We start from the raw sequence: 20,897 nt of genomic DNA, 5'->3' as shown, positions 1-20,897 counted from the left end.
GTTGATGTGTGTCACTATACAAAAAACAGATGCGTATGGAATTTGTCATAAAGGTCCACTCACTCAGGAGTTAAAATTAAAAAGTCCTAAGTCCAGCAAAAGAGCTGGAGGTCTCTAAGGTTGGAGGAAATTAGCACAGAAATGAAAATGATCCCTAACATGGACGTCCATAGAACTGGATGGCAAAGTTGCTAATAAGAGAAAACTTTCATAGCAGCTACTAACTGTGGCTAGTGCCTTAACATGGCCGTGCCACATGGTTTTCGGTTGTTCTTTTAGCCATTTTGTTTGTTGCCCTTCTTCCTGCCTTGCCAGGTCAGGAAATTCCTTTTTTGGTCATGATTTGATATGGCATTTATAACACGCCTATACACAAGTGTTTCAAGGCAAGACAAGGCAAGGGAGGGGAACAGAGGGAAGACGGAGACAACGATCTTACTAGGCCAGGTGACTTAGAGATCGCGCAAGGAAAGGGTAAAGTGCTGGGGGAAGGTGGAGGGGTCAGAGTAGTACAAGATATCAACAGTAGAAAATATAGAATAAATAGAAAGCCTAAGTAAAATGTGCTGCCAGCTGGTGGCAAGTGCAAGGGTGAGTGCAGACATTAGGTGTGAAGTGCAGGTAGTGGGCTGCAGGGATACAGAAACAGTCCACGAATGCGGGGGTTGCCAGGGAGGCAGTGCCGGTGTTCACAGGCAGGGGAGGGGACCTGTTCTCGAGATCAGAGGGTGGCCAGGCGACCAGTGCAGTTTCAGTTTCAGCCAGGAGTTCAGGTGGGGAGAAGAGGAGAGAAAGCAGAAGCAAAGAGGAAGGATTTGAGGTGCTTCCGGAACTGGAGATGGTTCTCCTCAATGTTCAGGGGGGCAGGGAGGTTGTTCCAGAGGGAGGCCCCGGCCTAAGACAGAGATCTACCACCAACTCGTTGTTTGGAGAAGCGACTGACCTTGAGGGAGTTGGAGGCGGATAAGCAAAGAGCTTGAGAAGGAAGAAATTTAGGAAGAGGGGGTTGAAGGTATTGAGGCCCCAAACCCCAGTAGGCCTTGTGGGCAATGCACAGGGTCTTGAACTTAATCCTCACAGCCACTGGGAGCCAATGCAGAGATTTCAGTCCTGGAGAGATACAATCCCTGGGCTTGTGTTACGCTCACATGGCTCCCACAGCGACGTCGATCTGAACTGGACAGCTGCGGTCTCCACCAATGTGACGCGTAGTGCCGAGATGACGGACTGGACTGGCCCACCTAGCTTCGTTTGCTTGGCCCGTAGGAATATTCTTCTGCAAATGGAGAAAGGGAATTAACCACCCGTGGAGTTGAGCGTTAACCCCTCCCCCACTCCTGCTGATCTCCCCACTGATCACCTTTGATGTCCCCTCTTAGAGTCTCACCTGATGGTTCGGAAAGATGAGCTCTCCATCCTGCATTGAGCGCAGGGGCGCGTAGATAACCAGTTGCTTCAAGTATGTAGTTCGTAAGAGTTCAAATGTCTGACTTTCACTCTGTCCGATTCCTTGCAGGTTGCAGATTGACCCTAGCGAAGAGTTCCTCGTGGCAACCGGTAATATACAGGTAAGGATTTGTATTATCCAACACAGTTCGATAAAATAATGTCCATATGTAACCTGTTGCTTTCTCCCTTATTCAGGCGCTGAGAGAAAGTATGAAGTCTCGGGGAATAATGCCTCCGGTGGTAAAATCAGGTAAATCTATTGTGGTGAGGAGGTTTCCCCTTGTTTGTCCCTTTGTTTCACCTTGCTGTCCTTTTGTTTCCCCTTAGGGGCAGGGGTTCGGCGAGGATGCAGTGGAAGCTGTGCCGACCCATGAAGAGGAATAGTACCCCCGGTGGTAAAATCAGGTAAGTCTATGGGGGGTAACTAATATTGCCTCTGTGTATTCCCTTGGCTCACCTTGCTGTTCTTGTCTTCCCCTTAGGTGCCGGTGTGCGGCGGGAACATGCAGAAGGATGCAGTGGAATTTGAAGATGCTGCTAAGGCCGGTGGGTTCAGCGCGGAGCTGCAGCAGGCGAGGCGACGCGCATAAAATAACTTCTTTCTTCCAGCTCGATGGCGCGGTGGATCGGGAATTCAGGTAAGGATCAAAGGTATTGCTCTTGTTCTAACCTTTTCTCCTTCTTTCTTCCTTTTTCTAGGCGCTCCAGACTCGAGGCGGGCGTGGCAGAAGACTGGATGCAGACTTGCAGGCACGGTAAGCGTTACGCTGCTGGATGCAGAATAACGCGAATCGTGTGCTGCTCTTCTGGCATGGTTTAAATAGCCTCCAAAGTAGTCCCAGGTAAATATTCCTCCCCAGCCCCACCCGAGTAAAACAAATAGTCCCTAGGTAAAGTAGTCCCTTCCAAGCCTCTTTTGGCTTGGAGCTCTTGCAGCATGGTCTGCATCAGGTGAGTTTACTGCATGGTCTACATCAGGTACGTTTTAATCTATGAGCCTGGCGCCATGGGCGCCAGGACTGCACCCAAATAGCCCCTAGCAGGGGTTGTTGGGCTTGCTTAGAATAACTTGATGCCTGCTTCCGGGGTTGCTGGACTTGGTCTGGGTCCCCGGAGGTAGGCATCATGACAGCTTGAGGCAAAGGACAAGTCTTGCAGTCCTGTTCTGAATGAGTTGCTGAGGGCAGAGAGTAGAAGCAGGCAGATTTAAAAACAGTCTGTTACAGTAGTCCAGCCTAGAGAGAACCGGAGCTCTGGAGACAGTGAGCATATGGGAGAAGGAGAGGAAAGGAACAATACCTCTGAGGAGGTGCGGCTGGTCATGTGATTTCTTAGAGACGTCAGAGATGTGAGGAAAGAAGGAGAGAGTGGTGTCGAAGATGACCCTGAGGTTTTTAGCATCACAAGTGGGGGCAGGAAGAGGGCCAAGAGATGCCGGTTAGAGAGCGACAGGAAAGGAAGGCACAGGTGTGCATATGTGGACAATCTCAGTCTTACTGGCATTAAGGCAGAGATCATTGGTGCCACATGACTCCTGGATAGCAGACAAGCAGCCAGAGATGAGAGATGGAGAAGAAGTGGCAGAGGGGAGCCTGAAACTTCTTTTATTTAATTGCCAGAAAGCGTGTTTTCTCCGATGTGGCCCCTTGTCTTTTGATGCAGCCCTGCCGTGAGTCACCCCGCTTCCACTCATCCAGACGCTCTGCGCTAAGATTCCTGGCTCACTACGCGCCTGGCTATCTCCACTCACCCACAGCGAATTGATTTGGTAATTTTTATGCCTTTGGGCGTTTGACTTTCTCTTTAAGCAATATGGGTAGTTGAATAGAAAGGGTTCATCTCTTTCATATTATTTACTATGTTTATGTCTGCTTCCCCACAGAGTCCAGTTGTTGTATGGTATTTCGCCCTGAGGAAGGCAACTTTAACTATGTCATGGAACTATTGGCCAGACAGGTGGCACGTTTGCCAAAACGTGGTCTAATGTTGTGAATTTAAATTTACTGTTTATGTCACTAACTTTTGACACGCTCACGTAGGCAGACCTGTCGTCAAATCGTAGGATATAGAACAATTTTACTCCTGCCAACTCTTTTGAGAACAACTTGTGTAGTGGCCCAATATAAGCCATAAATAAGAATATTGCCTGGTATCTAGGCCACCAAACAGTTGGCAGTTGGTTGTCCAGTTTCTTTTAGAATTCTCTTTTGTCTACTTTGTTCAAAAGTTTGAAGAAAAACCTATATTTAGGTTTTTGTGTTTGGTGTCTCTTGACTATTAATCTTCCAACCATCGAACACATGCATTTATATGTTAGTTATATTACTTTATGTTTAGTTGTTTGTGTATTATTTACACAACTATTTCTTTGTTAAATAAATATTTTTTATGGTTTTTCAATCATCAGACTACCCTGTTTGCTTTCAGAGTCTGCTACAGCGTAAAAATTTGAGTGATACCCTTGTGGTACACCCTGACAAATAACTTGCTACTCGAACTAATTATTAATTAAACCCACAGCAGTGCGGACCCTCTTGTTTTAGTCTAGTTCTTAATCCTTTTCCTCACTGCTTATGGGATAATTCCCCCCCTTTTCATTGTTAGTGATTTCTTATAGACATCAGAGATGTGAGGAGAGAAGGAGAGAGTGGTGTTGAAGATGACCCCGAGGTTTTTCGCTTCACAAGTGGGGCCGGAAGAGGGCCAAGAGAGGCCGGTTAGAGAGCGACAGGAAAGGAAGGCACAGGTGTACAGATGAGGTGAATCTCAGTCTTACTGGCATTAAGGCATAGATCATTGGTGCCGCACGACTCCTGGTTAGCAGACAAGCAGTCAGAGATGAGAGATGAAGAAGAAGTGGCAGAGGGTAGCCTGAAAATGAGTTGAGTGTCATCTGCATAGCATTGAAAGTTGGGGCAGAGGGCAGCAATGAGGTGGGAAAGAAGTGCCAGGTATTGGTTGAACAGCCAGGGAGAGAGGTTAGACCCCTGGGGGACACCACAGGTAGAGAGTGAGAGAGAAAAGCAAGGACCCAAGTTGGACCTGGGGGGGTTGATCGGAGAGGAAACAGGTCAGCCAAGCCAGGGCCTGATCAGTGATACCCAGATTATCATGGAGACGGTTGAGCAGGATGGTGTAGTTGACCGTATCAAAGGCAGAAGAGAGATCAAGTAAGATGAGGACTCAGGGGGTGTTGGAATCAAGGTTGGAGAGCAGGTCTTCACGGATGTTCAGGGGAGCAGTTTCCGTGCTTCTGGCAGCTCTGATGCCAGACTGATGGTCATGGAGACAACCAACAGATTCAGTGTGAAGATTAAGCTGGGAGATGGCCAGCCTTTCCAGGAGTTTGCCCAGGAAAGCAGTGATGGAGATTGGGCGATAGCTGGGCAGGATGGGTCAGCAGAGGGTTTCTTAAGAAGAGGGTCCACAAGGGAGTGCTTCATGAGGGAAGGGAAGACCCCAGTAGCGAAAGAGTGGTTGCAGAAGTCAGCCAGAGCAGGGGGCAAGGTGTCAATGTGGTCCTTGATGGCTTTGGAGGAACGGGGGAGGACCTGTTTTGGCAAGACTTTCATAGATCAGACTTGTCTAGAAAACTCGTCTGGGGAGAACAGGGGAAAGGAAGAGAAGGAGGGAGGAGAGGTGGCCGAAGAAGGGCCGGAGGAATAGTAGGGAGTTGAGGGGGCAGGGTGAGAGGAAGAGATAACGGACAGGATGTCCTGAGTTTTAGAGATTAAATGAGAAGCCAGGGCCGTGCAGATGGCCTGGGAGGGGACAGGAAAGGTAGAGACTGCAGCAGGATTGTCCAGTTCCTTGCAGATTTTAAAGAGTTCAGCCGAATTGTTAGATGCTGCAGAGACATGGACTTGAATGTGGGCTCGCTTCTTGGTGCAGATAGAGAGCCGGTATTGCCTTTGGAGCAGGTGGCAGGCCAGTTTGTCAAAGCATGTACCGGAAACACGCCAGTTCCTCTGCATACGTTTAGCCAAGAAAGCCTGGTTTTCGCAGGCTAGTTCAAGTCATGTGTGTTAAGCCAGGAAGTGGGTTGGGACTGGCTGGTCACAATACACAAACTGGTCTCTGTATGTCTGGAGTGTATGCATAAGTTTCACAAACAGTGGTCCCTGATCAGACCACTTGCAGAGGTGGCAAGGGTGAAAGGGCAGATCTTCATTGGTTGTGCTGAGTTTCTGTGCTCACCTGAGTTTTTCCATAAGAGAAGTCCTGCAGCCATTCCTCCGAGATCCTGCTAGGAGCCAATTATCCTACACAGCCGGGAAGACTTCGGAAGACCTGTGCACCAATCCTGAGAAGACCTGGTGAGCAACCTTTGCTGCAGTTTTAGTGGCGCCCTGTCTGGCTGGGGATCTTAGAAGATCCTTATCGGTGCTTCGACCGATAGCAGTGGTAGGAACAAACATTCTCGACAAGTTGAAGCATTCAGAAGAGTTCCTGGACCATTTAGTGTACTGACCAGCTCCACTTTGGGCTCCCCACTAGAAGAGCCGTCATGCTGTATTTCGGCTTGGAACTCGAGTGGGCGTCAGCTTGTCCTGCAATAGTCCCTCCTACAAACATTGGGCATCCTGGCATCGTCGGGCCCGAGATGGAGGACCGACTTCAACCGCAACATTTGTGTCCCCTGCTGTCGATGTGCAAAGGTGTTCATCCCTGAAACCGGCATTCACACCACTGGTTGACCGTTCTGAAGAGTCCTGCACTGGTGCCTGCTGCATTGTTCATCGAGAAGAGGTTGCATCAAGCTCTTGTATCCAATCGGGACTCTTCTTGCACCTGCAGCTCATGGACTTCTTTGACCGGTAGGAAAACCGACTTAAGGCGACCCTTCAACGACCTGTCAAGTCTGGAGAAAAACTAGAGTACGGGTGGTAAATTGTAGCAATACTTACCTGCCCCCTGTATCTACCCTTTCAAAATTTTGCCAACTTTTAAAAACCTTTACCATTGTTTGGCTTTGGCAAAAAAACCTGTTGCTGAAAGCCCTCCAAAAGCTGACAACAGTCTTATTCACTAGAATGCTTCCTCTTATGACTTTTGAAACCCTCCTCGCATCCACAGCAGAACCCTCCTCCTAACTTTCTCCCACTCTCTAAAACTATTGGGAACTTTGTGAACATTTGGGCACAAGGCCCCATACAACTTAGGGAGGGACTTTGCATGTTAGGGGTGATACTCCTGTGGACTGTGGGTGTAATATTAATTTACTTACCTCCCCTTTCAGACATTGGGGGGGGAGGGTGAAATGAATGTGTTACAATAACTCACCGGGATTGTATATATGTATTTTACTATTTAGTATTGTGTTACTACCTGCTATTAGTCATTTTTCATAGTGTGTTCTTTGGCCATAAAGAAATATAGTATTTTTGTACTTACCTGTCCAAGTGTAATCCTCGATTGCTCACTGTGTTGGACTCATTGTGGACCCCTTACCACACTCACTCACTCTTGAGACTTGGCCTTAATCACTCTCCATGCTACCTTGATTGGTTTGGCTACATCTCCCAGAGTTGTCCCTGTTCACTATAACTAGGCTGGCCTCCTAATTTTGTCTACCAGGTTAGAGTTTAGAACTCCAGTCTACCAACCACCATGCTTTAGTCATTGCCATTCCTAGTGCATCTTTGGAACTAGGAGGATCTTCAATTTATGCTACAAGATGCCTGCACCTGCGCTTTTCAGCCTTCTGGTCCCAAAGGAAGCCATGGTGAAAAGGGTGATCAGCTGGCCAGCCTCTGCAACTGTAATACAGGAACAGAGACTGTCCGAAACCTACCTCTGCACCTGCAGCCTTTAGGCCTTACTCGACCACACTAAACATAAGAATCTGGAACCCCTGAAATGGTCTGAATAGAAATCGTAGTAAGGGGGCTAAGTTAACGTACATGCTCCTCCACACCCCAACTGCCATGGGGTTGCATGGGCATAAAGTCCTGTCTCCCTCTTTCCTGACTTAGATCAGTGGACGTATAGTCAAGGATCCGCTCCAGCACTACCCTAGTGTAGTGGGATTGAGAGAGTTACTTAACCTGGACTTTCCTTAACTTTTGGAACTCTGAATCGGAACTGCTGGTACTGTTGAAATCCAATAGTATACCAACCTGAAAATATATCTTTTGGAACTGAGGACTTGAGCACTAGGCCCCAACCCATGTCAACGTCTGATACGCCAAAACAACAACAAAACAAAAGGTCCTTCTGTTAACCTTTACGTTGGGTGATTACCCTTCACCCTTGGATCCCCTCAGCCGGGCTCCGATCCTTCTGTCAGTCGTCAGGCTCCCTCAATCGGGTTCAGACCAACCAGAGCACTTGCCAATTTAAACAGAGACTTCCGAAGGTCGATCTCTGCTCCCTGGGTCACTCTGTTAGCCTACGGCAAGCACGGTTCTCACACAATCGCGGTTCGCACAGCGTTCCCCTCAGCCGGGCGCAAATGCCTGTTTCACAATATCAAAACTTCTTCCATGTGTCAAGGACTTTCGATTGAACAAGGGATTTGACTTGTCCCTTGTATGACCAACTTAACACCGTATACCAGCCTTCCCTATGGCCTCTTGGTATAGTTCCGTTACTCACAATGTTCAATGTAGTCTCTTTGTTCAAGAGAGGGGTACTATCCAGAGACCTTCGACTGAGTGCCCACCTGGCACCGGACCACTCTATTTCTGGTACCAAGTTTGTTCACAAAGACCTTTTGTCTATTTATCTTCTTTATGTTGCCACTGCAACCTTGAGTCTAACACAGTCCGGAAGACTATCTGGTTCTTCTGACTCATTGGCTGTGCTGTACTCGTTGGCGGTTCCTTTGCCGCTGGAGTTAAGGTCGGTACCACAATGGCAACCACGTCTCCCCGCCCTGGCTATCAGTGTAGAAGGGTGTCATGTACCGCTGACATCTGCTACACCATTCGCCAGCTGCGATTCCTGGTCTTATGTTTCTTTCATCGGAGGCTTTGTGGGTCTGGGTTGAAAAGGGCAAGGGCAACTCCCTCCTTGACGTCCTTTCAGGTCTCGCTGCCTTTCTCCTCCGTTTGAACTGCCGTCCTGGAATGGCTGCTTCTCCGGTCGTTCGGCCTTGCTAGGAGTGTGCTCTTGTGCTCTGCCTTTTATTTTATGGGGAAGGGAAAGGATAGACAGGTGTGTGTCGTTGTCGGCAATTGCCTGACTCTGCCTGACCCTTGGGTTGGGACATGTCGGGGGGGGGGGTGTTGCAGGCAGCTGTCCTGTAGTCCCGCAAAAAAAAAAGGCTGCAGGGGTGTCCCCCCACAATACCCCGCTCAATATACTATACAGTATAGTGAGAGGGGGTTTGTGTCCTCCGCAGCCCCTGCTCACCGTATAGTAAGCGGGGGTTCGGGAGACACCCCTTCATCCCCTGCAGCCCTAGACAGGATCCAAATGACCTACCCAACCAAAAGGCGAACTTTTGGTAGGTAGAACATTTGGTGGTACCTATTTTCGATTTTTTAGATGGTTAGGTCATTTGGATTCAGTCTGTTTGGCCGAAACCGAGAACTGGCCCTTTTATACTGTAACAGGCCTGCCAGTTTACTCCATAATTGAGGTATCATCTGCATACTGTGAGCGGGGGGCGGGGGTGTCCTCTGCAGCTGTCCTGCAAACACAAAAAAAAGGACTCTGTGGCACTGGTCCCCGATCATGAAAGTGAAAAGGAACCAGCGTTGCAGGAACACAGCGCGTTGGAATGAAAGGTAAGTAGGGGGGCAGGCGGGGGTGTGGGTGGGGGAGGGGGTGTGGGCAGGGGTCGGTGTTTCTATAGATTTGGGGTTGTTTTACCGTGGATGTATGAAATGGAAATGTAAAAACTATTTTGTATAACGTACATTTCTCATGCAGTCATTTCCGTTGCGAACATTTAATCTGCATTAAAACAACCCCAAATCCCGTTCACGAAAGAAAGTGTGAGTTAGAGGTTGAAGGCTCAGAGAATTGGACATTGCAGATCAGTGCAGTCAGTGAGGAGGTTGGAGAAGTTCAGGAGGTGGAGGAGCAGGTTGAAGATGTGTAGGGGGTACTGGAGAAGGAGGTAGTGGAGAAAGGGGGGGTGGTGGAGGAGGAAGCAAGGAGAGGAGGAAGAAAGGGGTCAAGGAGAGGTGGATGGAATAGTACCAAGTAGAGGGGGTAGTAGTATTGGAGATGAGTTGAAAGAGAAAAGAAAATCTCCAGGGAAAGGAAGGAGATAACATCAAGGAAAGTTGGAAGGGTGAAGTCACTCAAGAAGGAGGAAGGAGTTAACACTAAGGAGAGGAGTTGAATAGGGAAGAAATCCATGGGTGAGGATTTATTTATTTATTTTGAAGCTTATATAGCGCACCGAGCCCAGAGGCATCTGGGCGCTTTCTTAAGTGAGAAAACAAGTTATAGTTGTTGTACCGGAAATACACGAAAGAGACAATAAGAGAGAGGCTTTACAGAGAGTGACAATTAACATAAGGAACTTTTGAACACAAGTGGGCGCAGTTGGTGTCTAGCTAGACGATATGAGTGTCGTGGAGCGCTGAACTATTGGTGAAGAGGTGTGTTTTACGTTGTTTCCTGAAGATCCAGAAGGAGTCTTGGGCTCTGAGTGTAAGAGGCAGAGAGTTCCACAGTTTGCTGGCAAACGTGGGGAAGCTGCTACACCAAGCCTTTTGAAGCTTGAATCTGGGAATGGCGAGGTGGTGCTGATAGCTTGCTCGGCTGGGTCTGGATCGTTGTCAGCAAGAAGCTTTTGGCCAGGTAGGCGGGTCCCATTTGGTGGAGACATTTGTGGGTGAGGGTGAGTGCCTTGAACATGATGCATTCCTGTACTGGTAGCCAGTGTTGCTTGTGTCTAGTGGCTTAGATATGTGCCATCGTTGAGCGCAGCCCTGAGGGCGTTATTTTTTTAAGACCTGCAGCTTTCTGATGTTCTTTTTCGTGGTCCATGCATAGAGAGTGTTGCAGTAGTCAAGGCGCATGAGGACTAGTTCTCTGGCCAGGGTGAGGCAACTATCAGGGGAGAGGAATTTTCTACAAGCTCTAATGAGTGTGCATGTGTATGCGGTGGCTGAAGTGGTGTCAATTATTTGTTTGTTGAGGTTAAGTGAGGAGTCTAGGTGGAAGCCAAGTGTTTTTACCTCGGTAGAGACTTTGATTGAGTGTTCATCTATGATGAATGATTTGAAGAGGGGATTAAGTTTGGCGATTCTGAGTGGGGAACTAATGATGAGCAGCTCAGTCTTATCATCGTTCAAGCAAAGACTGTGTTGCGCCATCCAGTCTTGGACGGCTTGGAAGATGGCGTTGAGGGTGGCTGTGTCATGGTCTCCTGAGATAGGTATGAGGACCTGAGTGTCATCTGCGTAGTTAGTGTAGATGACACCCAGGTCGTCCATGCGGTCAAAGAGTGAATTTGTGAATATGTTGTACAAGGTGGGTGCCACACAGGAACCTTGTGGCACTCCACAAGTAACTGGGGTGGGAGTGCCTCGGCTTTGGGGGAGAAGACTTTCATCGTTCTGTCGTTGAGGAAGGATTTTATCCAGAGTGTGGTGTTGGGGGAGAAATTAACTGCTGATGAGTGGTGTTCACAAAGAATAACTTGATCCACCAGATCGAAGGCTGCGGAGAGGTGTAGGAGGAGAAGCACAGCTAGTTTCACATTGTCTCTAAGTTTGTCTATTTGGATTTTTAAGTCCAGTAATGCTGTATCCGTCCTGTGTCTTGGGCGGTAACCAGATTGGTCTAGCCCTAGGATGTTGTTCTCTTCCAGGTAGTTCTGGATCTGTAGATATGCTACTCGATAAAGAATTATTAAGAGAAAGGGAACCATTGTTATGGGGCGATAGTTTGTGGGAGTTTTAGGGTCCAGAGTAGTTTTTTTTTAGTAAGGGTAATACCCATGCTTTTTTTGGTCAGATGGGACACAATTACATTTGAAGGAGGCATTAATCAGGTTGGTAATGAAAGGGGCGAGTTGGGGTGCACATTATTTGATGATTGTATGTGGGCATAGTTCACCTTGTCATCTGGATGGTTTTAGGCTGCTGATGATTTTCAGTACTTTTGGGAAGGAGACCTCGGTGAATTCAAATAAGGGAAGCTCCTTGGGGAGAATGGAAGTGGCAGAGGATGGTGGGGATTTGTGATGGTTGTCTAAGCTGTTTTTTTTGGCTACGATGGTAGATTGGACGCAACAAATTTTGTTTTGGAGAGCATTTTGAATGTTCTCGCACCAGTTTGCATCTTTATTGCAGGTTTAGGGGGGAGGGATTGGTGTTTCTAACTCACTGAGGATAAGGAATAGTTCCTTAGTGTTGGAGCTGGCTTGAGCAATTGTATCATTGTATAGTTCAACTTTGGTTAGAAGTACCTTTTGCTTATAGTCCCTGGAGGCTGTATCAAAGAGAGTTTTGTTATTGGGTGAGAGTGTTTTTTTCCACAGAGGTATTGCTTTTCTCTTAATTATTCTTAGATTTTTTTTTTTTTTTTTATAACTCTGTTTATTGAGTTTTAGAGCTTAACAACATAACAAGAAACATGAATCATCGGCATACGACAAGCGAGAGGCAAAGCATAACATAGCAGCATCAAAGACACTATCAAGGCAAGAGGGGGGGCATCGCAAGGCCAGGGGCCAAGGACAGTTGCAGGTCAAGGCGGGTAGATAAAGTCAATCAAGATGCTGAGCTGTATCGACTGGCGGGGTTTACTGCGCATCAAGCCATTTGTCCCATATTTTCCTGAATTTGCGGGGGCAACCCCGCGCGTTGTAGATCCGGCGTTCCGAAGCCGCACACCTGTTCAGGTCATTCCTCCATCGGTTCAGGCACAGTGCGTCTGCGGAACCCCATTTGGCCGCGATAAGTCTCTTGCCAGCCCCTAATGCTATTGAGAGGAACATTTTCCCATGTTTTGTCAGGTCTACTTCCCCCCAGATGCCCAGGAGTACCATTTTGGGGTCCCTAGGGATTGGTGTTCCCATGGCGGCAGAGATCGTATTAATGCAGTCCCCCCAGAAGAGCTGTAACACTGGGCATTCCCATATCATATGGTAGAAGGTGGCGGACTCAGTTTTGCACCTGATACATGTCCCATCATCTAGTCCCCCCCATCTGGCCATTGCAGCCCGTGTGTGATAAGAGCGGTGGAGAATTCTCAGTTGTATTAGTCTGAGTTTATTTTCTATCCCAATTTCCCTGGGGGACATCAATGCATCGACCCAGTCCTCCGGCTCCAGTTGACCCACATCCCTTTCCCACTATGCTTTGAGCTTGTCAAGCTGCGTAGTCCCAAAAGAATTGAGGGCCTGATAGAGAGTGGAGGTGACCTTTGAAGGGATGCCTTGGGGGAGGATATTGGTCTCAATGGGCGAGCATGGGGGTATGTCTGTCGTGTCTGGGAATTGGGTGTGGATGGCGTGGGCCAACTGCGCATGTCGAAACCGGTCCATGGGCGTCAGATCAAACTGTACTTGCATAGTCTCGAAGTCTAGGATGCGCCCCCCCTGTATCACCTGTGCCAGTGTGTGTATCCCTTTTGCGTGCCAGTGGGCGAAAGCACCCATTTTCACTACTTCTGGGAGGAGTGCGTTGTGCCATATAGGTTGGGACAGTGTTGGAATTCCTTTCCAGCCGACCAGTTTGTGTGCTTCCCGCCAAGCACGGCGGACATAGTGAATCGTCTTGGGAAGCCTCGGGAGACGGTTGTGGGTGGCATACAGTGTCTGGAGTGGGGATAACGGGGCCATGGTCTCCAGCTCGATACGGATGTGCGGTAGTGTGGGGTGAGCATGCATCCAATCATTTACCACTCCGATCTGTGTTGCAAGGTAGTATGTACGTATGCAGGGCAAGCTGATACCCCCCTCCTAGACCGATCTTTGGAGTGTATCAAGGGCAATTCTGGATTGCCTCCCTCCCCATAATAGTGTGCGGAGATTCCTATCGATAAGTGCGAAGAATTCCTTGGAGATGGCGAATGGGACATTTTGGAGGACGTGGAGGACTCTGGGGAGGGTCATCATCTTAAATAGTGCGCTCTACCCAACAGCGACAGGGGGAGTGATTGCCAGTGGGAAGTGTCTCTGTTGAACCGCTCAAGCACAGGTTGTAGGTTCAGTTGGGGGAACCTTTCAAGTGTCGGGTCGAGTCGTATGCCTAAGTATGTAAATTCCCTGATAGAGATGTGGTATGGGCAGGCCTCAGGAATCGCGGAATCACCACCCTGGATTGGGAAGTAAATGGTTTTGGTTTCATTCACTTTCAGACCCGCAAAGTTCTGATATTCCCTAAGGATGAGGGAAACAATAGGGCAGGAGATGCATGGGTTACTGAGATAGACAAGGAGATCGTCCGCATATAGCGAAAGGTGGTCTTCGCCCCCTCCCGGCCAGGCGAACCCGGCCCAGTTGGTGTTAGCTCTGAGCTCAATAGCAAGTGGTTCGATAGCTAGGAGGAAGAGAAGCTGAGACAGCGGGCACCCCTGTCTCGTACCTCTACCCAGTGGGAATGGTTTAGAGGATCTGCCGTTTAATCTTACCGTGGCCTCCGGGAATGCATAGAGCAGCCTGACCCATGATATGAATGCTTGTCCCAGGTTCATCCGGTCCATGACTGCCCACAGAGCGTCCCACCCCACCGAGTCAAATGCCTTTTCGAAGTCCACTGCCAAGAGGGCTAGTGGGACCGGTATCTCTTTGGCTCTGCACAGCGCCAGTTGGACCTTGCGTAGGTTCATACGGGTGGACTTGTTGGGCATAAATCCGCACTGGTCCGGATGAATAGGGGTCTCTATTACTTTCAGAAGCCTGTTGGCGAGTGCTCTGGCGAGGACTTTGGCTTCTCCATTAATTAATGAGATGGGGCGATAGGAGGCACATTCCTCCGGAGGTTTCCCAGGTTTATGTATGACTATGATGCATGCCTTCCTGAGGTCCGGGGGGAGCGCCCCGAGTTCTTTGCTACGTAGGAACATGCGGTGCATATGGGTCGATAGCCCACCTCTGAGGTATTTCCATGTTTCTGTGGGGAAGCCGTTGGGGCCCGGGGTTTTCCCGGGTTGGAGCTGTGTTAGCGCCTCTTGCACCTCGGTCTCTGTGAGTTCCGCGTTCAGGAGTTCCGACTGGCGTCGCAAGAGTTTCGGGATCTCGATCCGGTCGAGGTAACGGGAGGGTGCAGCCAGCAAGCTCTCGGCAGGTGGGGTGTAGAGCTTCTCATAGGTGGCAAATGCTTCGAGAATGTCAGAGTCGTCGTGAGTAGTGTGCCATCCGGTGACTTGATGGCACGCACATGTCCCCTGTTTTGTTGCCGCCTCTCCAGCCAGGCCAGTGTCTTATTTGCTTTGTCGCCGCGTTCATAAATTTGACTCCGGACGAGCTGGTGGGCAGTTCGTGCTGTGTCCAGAGCTAGGTTACTGAGGGCATCTTGTGCCGTGGTCAGGGCATCCTTCGTCTCCCGGTTGCTGCGTTCCAGGGCCTGTCTTTCACACTCCAGGACATATGCCTCTGCCTCTCTGATCTTCTGGGCTTGTCTTCTCTGGTTGGCAGAAACTGCCGAGATAGCTTCTCCCCGAAGAACTGTCTTATATGCCTCCCAGATCGCGATCGGGCAGTCCACTGAGCCCTCATTGAGCTTGAAAAACTCTGTTGTCTTTTTTCCAGTTCCTCCGCTATCTCGGGGAGCCGCAGGTGGTATGTGTTCAGGCGCCAGTTGCGATCCGGGCCTGGGCGGGCGCTCTTCAAAAGTTAAGAGGAGTGGAGAATGGTCCGAAACGCCCCTTGCGAGGAACTCAGCAGCCAGGAGTCTGTGGTTTATGCTACTGGGGATGAAGGCATAATCAATCCTGGAGAACGATTTGTGCGCGCCAGAGAAGAATGAGAAACCGGCCTCGTCATCATGGAGAGAACGCCATGTGTCCATCATTCCCAGGGCTTCGACGAACATGGCGAGTGGCGTAGAGGTGGGGCGGCATCCGGATCTCCTATGAGATCTATCGAGAACGGTGTCCATGACCTCATTAAAGTCCCCTCCTATCACCCACAGATCGGCCTCTTCCTCCAGGAGGACATGTCGCAGTTCAGCCAGTAGTTCCTTCGTGAGCGTGGGGGAGATATAAATTGCTGCGAGGCCCCATTTTTCGCCCCTGACATCGGCGAGCAACAACACCTATCGGCCCCGGGGGTCCGCTCTGACCTTCCTAACCTGTAGAGGGACGCGTTTGTGAACGAGGATCATCGTGCCCCTGGCACCTTTCGTGAATCCGGCCTGGTAGGTGTGTGGGTAGTTGGACCTTTTGAAAAAATTGGAGTTCGTGCCAATCAGGTGTGTTTCGTTTAAAAGAGCTATGTCCGGCGAGTAGCGATTAAGATATTGAAGCACCAGCCTTCGCTTTATGCTGGAGCCCAGTCCGTTAACATTCCAGGACAGTAAGGATATCTTGTTAGAGGTCATCCTATCTGCGTGGGTGCTGTAGCTCGTCATCTGGACGGATCAATGGCAGTTGCATAGTGTTCGAGGGGGCGCAGGGGTGCCCCCGCAGAGGAAACGCCAGTGGGTCGCTCCATGACGACCCGCCAGACGCTTGGAGAACAGTAGTGTTATTAGCCGTTTCGCCCGGAGGCCATGCGCGCCTTCCCCGCCAGTGCCCGTCGGTGTCATGCCTTCTCGATCCAAAATTCGGATTCCTTATATACCTAAAATGCCCCCCTTCCTGTACTTCACCCCCTACTGGGAGCACCTTTCGCCTGCATACGTCTGCTTCCAGCCTTCTTGTCTCGTGAATCCGTTTCCTTAGGTCCCCAAAACTCCCCCCACCCTGTACTTCCCCCCCAACTGGGAGCACCTGTCGCCCAAACATTAAACTTATAACTTGGTGAACTGCAGCTTCCCCGGGATGATCCGAGCTCGGGTGGTAACCGCTGCGGGATCCCTCGGACTGCGCTTGGGACTGCGGTGCCTAGTCGATGGCGGCCGCAATAATGTAGTTGCCGTGGTATCCCGTGGCGAGTTCATTTCCGTGGTGCCCAGACCTCATCCGTTCCCTGTGGTATTTTTGATGGAGCGCTGTGGCGATTCGATTTCCGAGACTGTGTGGGTCGGTGAGTTCTGTCCAGGTCCGGGTTTGCGGACAGACGGTCCAGAGGGCGGGCCCATTGAGGATCTGCGTTTCAAGCCAGTCCCATGCTTCTTTGGGGTTGTGAAATAGGTGGGTTGTGCCCTCATTGTGGACCTTGAGCGTCGCTGGGAAGAAGAGAGCGAACTTGATTGATAAGGAGTGGAGTTTCTTCTTGACAGAATCAAACGATTGGCGGGCCTTTTGGACCTCTTTAGTATAGTCCGGGTAGAACCCCACTTTGTAGCCATTATATGTAATTGGACCGGAGGCCCGTGCCATCTGCAGGATAGCGTCTCGGTCCCGATAGTTGAGGAGACGTGCAATTATTGTTCTGGGCAGGTCGCCCGGTGGGTACCCTGTGTGCTCTTTCGATAGAGAAGAATTTCGACAGTTTCCTGGGGGCGAAGATGTGGGTCAGCCAGTCTTCCAGGAAAAGTTTGACACTGGGGCCTTCCTCTTTTTCCAGGATCCCGAGGATCCTGAGGTTATTGCGACGTGCCCTGCCCTCACTGTCTTCGGCTCGGTATTCGAGTTGGTCGACTTTTTGGGCAAGTTGTTGCTCCAACTGGCGGACGTTATCTTCTGTGTCTGACACTCTTTGTTCCGCTTCTCCGACCCTGGACGACAGGTTGCGGAGATCTTGGCGTAGGAGAGACACTTCCGTGGAGACTCCACCTATTTTGAGTTCCAGCGATGTTCTCGAGTCCCCAATTGCCTTCATTACGTCATTCAGGGAGAGTTGGGGGTCCTGAGTTTCTTCCCTATTGCCTGGTTCCACCAGGCTATGTGTCTCCTGTCGCAAGGGGGCCTCCACTGTATAGAGGTCCATTTTGCTCTGCAGGGTCTGCCGCTTGGCCTTGTCTTTGCCCATGTCCAGGTTAGTAGTTTGTATGCGAATTTAGGCCCATGTGGATCGCGTGGATGACCCTCAGAGATTGTTGTGGAGGCCAAGTTAGGGTGGGCTTGTCGGGCGCCTATCTGTTGCCCCTCTGTCCTTGATCCTGAGCCCCAGTGATGATATGTAGGTTGCTGAGAGCCAGTCCCCTGTTCCGACTGGTCCGGTGTGCTCGATGGAGGGTCCAGAGTTTACTGGGGGGGGTTTGTCTGTAGTTCACAGTGCGTGATCCTCCAGGAGCTATTCCCCCTTTATGGGGTGTACGTCCATTGGTTTCTGCCTGTGGGGCGGTATGGGCCTTTGCTCCCTCCGCAATCACGCCCCGAGGACGGTCAGCCCGCAAGGTTTTGGGGGAGTAGGTGCTTATTGGGGAGGGGGGTATGCCTTCAATCCCCACTGCTCCTCACTGTTGTTGCCTTGGAGTGTGCCGCCTCCCTCATGCGGGTCTCTGTCCCGCAGTTCGCCGGATTAGGGGGGGGAGAAGCTGCCCGTGTCCTGCTGCTGCTGTTGCTGCTGCTGGGGGGAGCGCAGCCTTGCGTTGCCTGTGCCTACGCCGTGGCTCCGCCCCAGGTGCCGCTGCCTCGTTGATGGGGGGGAAAGGGAAGGGTCCAGCTCCAAACCCTCCGACAGCGGGGAGCGCGCTCAGCCCCCGTGTGCCGGCTCCACTGCGGGCGTATCTGCTGCACCGCCGGGGATACGCTGGAGAGGTGCGGGACACAGTCCAGTTGTTCGCCGGGCTGGCAGGGGGGGGACGCGCGTACCTTGTGGTGTCGCTGCACTGTCCCCAGGCCTCTCTCCCTCCTCAGTGCTTCCCAGCCTCGGTGTCGCAGTCTCGCCGCTCGGGGGTGGGAGGAGCCTGTTCTGGCGCCTCCGTGAGGCCGCTCCGTGCTGCCAGCTCCCAGCCGCCAGGGGTGCCAGCCGCTGTCGTGCCGCAATTCGGCGCCGCTTCTGGTCACCACCGCAGGTTCCAGCGGTGGTCCGCTGGCGTGCCCCCACCGATCGTTGTCCGTTGGTGGTTCGCTCTCCGGGGGGGCCAGGGCCGCGGCCGCTCGAGGGGGGAGGGGCGGAGCAGCCGCTCACGTCCGCCCGGCAATGGCGGCGAGATTCGCGCCGACGGACTCCAGGGCGTTTCTTGCGATCCCGGGTCCGGTTCTGCCCCAGATTGCAGGGTTCTCCGCCTGGATGGGTGCGCTGCCTCTGTGTTGCCCGAGGGCGGGCGTTTCAGGCAATTACCGGCTTTTTAACAGGATATATTGGCGCGGCCACCGGGAGCTGATGCCTTTAGCTCCTCATGCGCGGCTCGCGCATGCGCAGTTGCTTAGATTTTTTTTATTGAGGGGTGAACCAGGTATTGAGGTGAGCAGGTTGTTTGGCTTTAAGTGTCGTAAGCAGAGGTATTTTATTTATGGCAGATAGTATTGTGTCATTGTATATTCTGGTCATAGTGGTGGGTCAGTGGAATCGGCCGTGGGAGAAGCTAGTACAGGTTGCTTTAGTGGGAGCAGGTTATTAGCTGTTATGTCTTTTTTATTTCTAGAGGGAGCTGCTGGGGCAATGTGGGTGGGGAGGTTGGGGCTAATCAAGGTTTTGATGTTGAAGTTGATAAGGTGACGGTCTGTCCACGGGCAGGGGAGATTGATGTGATGATATTGGTGCAATTGATGTCTGCCATCCAGTCTAGCGTGCAACCTTTCGCATGAGTGGGATCTTAGATCCTGTGAGTAAAACTGTGTGACAATAAAGTATTGGCCAGGGATAGAGCATTGGTGTCCCGGGGGTCGTTCGGTCCTATATTGAAGTCCCCAAGTAGGATGGTTTGTGATTTGGGAGTGGAGTTGGAGGCGCAGATCTGGGTGATCTCAGTCTCGAAGGCGTGAATGGGCCCAGGGGAACAGTAGATTAGATGAATGTTAAGAGTCGCTGTTGTTGAGAGGGAGAATTTCACAGATAGTTCACATAAGGTGTGGAGAATGGAGGCCACCTCTCTCATATTGAGGTAGGATTTGGCGATGATGGCCACTCCACCTCCTTTGACTGTGGGTCTATCCATTCTGCATATTGAGTAGTTGTCAGGGACAGCAAAGGACAGGGCTGGGCCTAAGGCATCATTGAGCCAGGTTTCCGATATGGCTAGGAAGTCTAGATTGAGACGAGATATTGTGTCAACGATGTCAAGTGTGTGAGCTGGGATGGATCTGGCGTTGATGAGGGCTCCGATGTTGGTATGGTTGGGTGTGTTTATGGTGGTTAGTGGAGAGCAGGTGGAACGAGGGTTGATGCACAAAGTGCGGTATGTGAGGAGTGCCTTTCTGGATTGGATGGAGGGGGCAAAGGTGTCTGAGTAGTCTCTGAAGAGGTAATTTCTGTCTGCAAGGTATACATTTCTGAGTGCATGGGGGCGGGGGATGTTTTGTTTAAATGTAAGCCTGTGGTGTGAGGTCACGGGTTCCATGGTGTGTCTGGCTTGGGATCCGAGTAGGTTGTGAGGCAGCTGTGGTGTAAGGGGGTAGAAGTTGGTTGGTGCTGTGTGAGGTGGTAAGGCTTGACAGTGGACTGGGAGCATGGATGTCAAGTTGTGTCTGAGGTAGGATAGGGTCAGGCAGTGGTAGGCGTATATAAGCAGGTTGATCAGAGCAGCCGTCATGGTGGTAGGTGGATGCATGAGGGGGGCTCCATGTGTTTGGGGGAGCAGTTGAGTATAGTAGGTTTCACTAAATGGGTGGTAAAGTAAGCAACATTTGGAGGCAACATCAGAGAGGAGGAGGCATGGAGGGGAGTTGAGGTAACATAAAATACATCCAGAGAAGGTGACTCAAGAAGTAGTTATTGGAGTGGGGGAAGCTAAGAGGGATGGAGGAGAAGTGCAAAGCATTGTCAGTCATTCAGGAGAGAAGAATGGACAATTAGGGGGCAGAAGGGAAGGAGAGAAATGCCAGGGAAAGGATGCAAAATGTCTGCCTTCCAAGTGCTGACAGAGACTGTGGCAGAGTCTGCCAATAGCACTCAGATGACAGTCTGCCAATGTAATTGCCCAGAGTAATCTTAGTCAAGCTCATCAGAAGTTGGAGGACCAGTCCACAATCCAAGGGGCCCGCAGAGCAGCGCTGGCGAAGAGTGGCATCCCGACAAGTGAGACAAAAGACACAACTTGCCTTCTACCAGAGCCAGGGCACTTAAACCCCAAAGACTGTGAGTACCTTTAGCAGCATGCTGGCATAGTTCAAGGGATGAACTAAGGGCCTCTAGCAAGTTGGAGTTGCTCATCATTGTCTTTTCCGTTTCTCATTGCCCTATTTGTGGTCTACACTAATCCCTTGGCATATGGATTTTGCATAAGCAAGTATTCACCATATGTGTACACCCTAAAAACAATTGTTGGATGTTCTTCTTGGTCAAGTTTCTTTCTTTCAATTCCAAATGTCCATGTATGGCTAAT

General features: G+C 50.6%; 1 protein-coding gene across 3 annotated transcripts in view; it reads left to right on the top strand.

The window, feature by feature from the left end:
* Positions 1-20,897, top strand: part of STAT1 (signal transducer and activator of transcription 1) — an 876,601-nt gene that overhangs the window by 636,996 nt on the left and 218,708 nt on the right. The window lies entirely within an intron of this gene.

Source organism: Ambystoma mexicanum, chromosome 9 (genome assembly GCF_040938575.1).
Source record: "Ambystoma mexicanum isolate Mex_15411 chromosome 9, UKY_AmexF1_1, whole genome shotgun sequence".
Classification (NCBI taxonomy): Eukaryota; Metazoa; Chordata; class Amphibia; order Caudata; family Ambystomatidae; genus Ambystoma; species Ambystoma mexicanum.
Note: the sequence above shows the minus strand (reverse complement) of the source record. Positions and strands in the feature narration are given on the sequence as shown.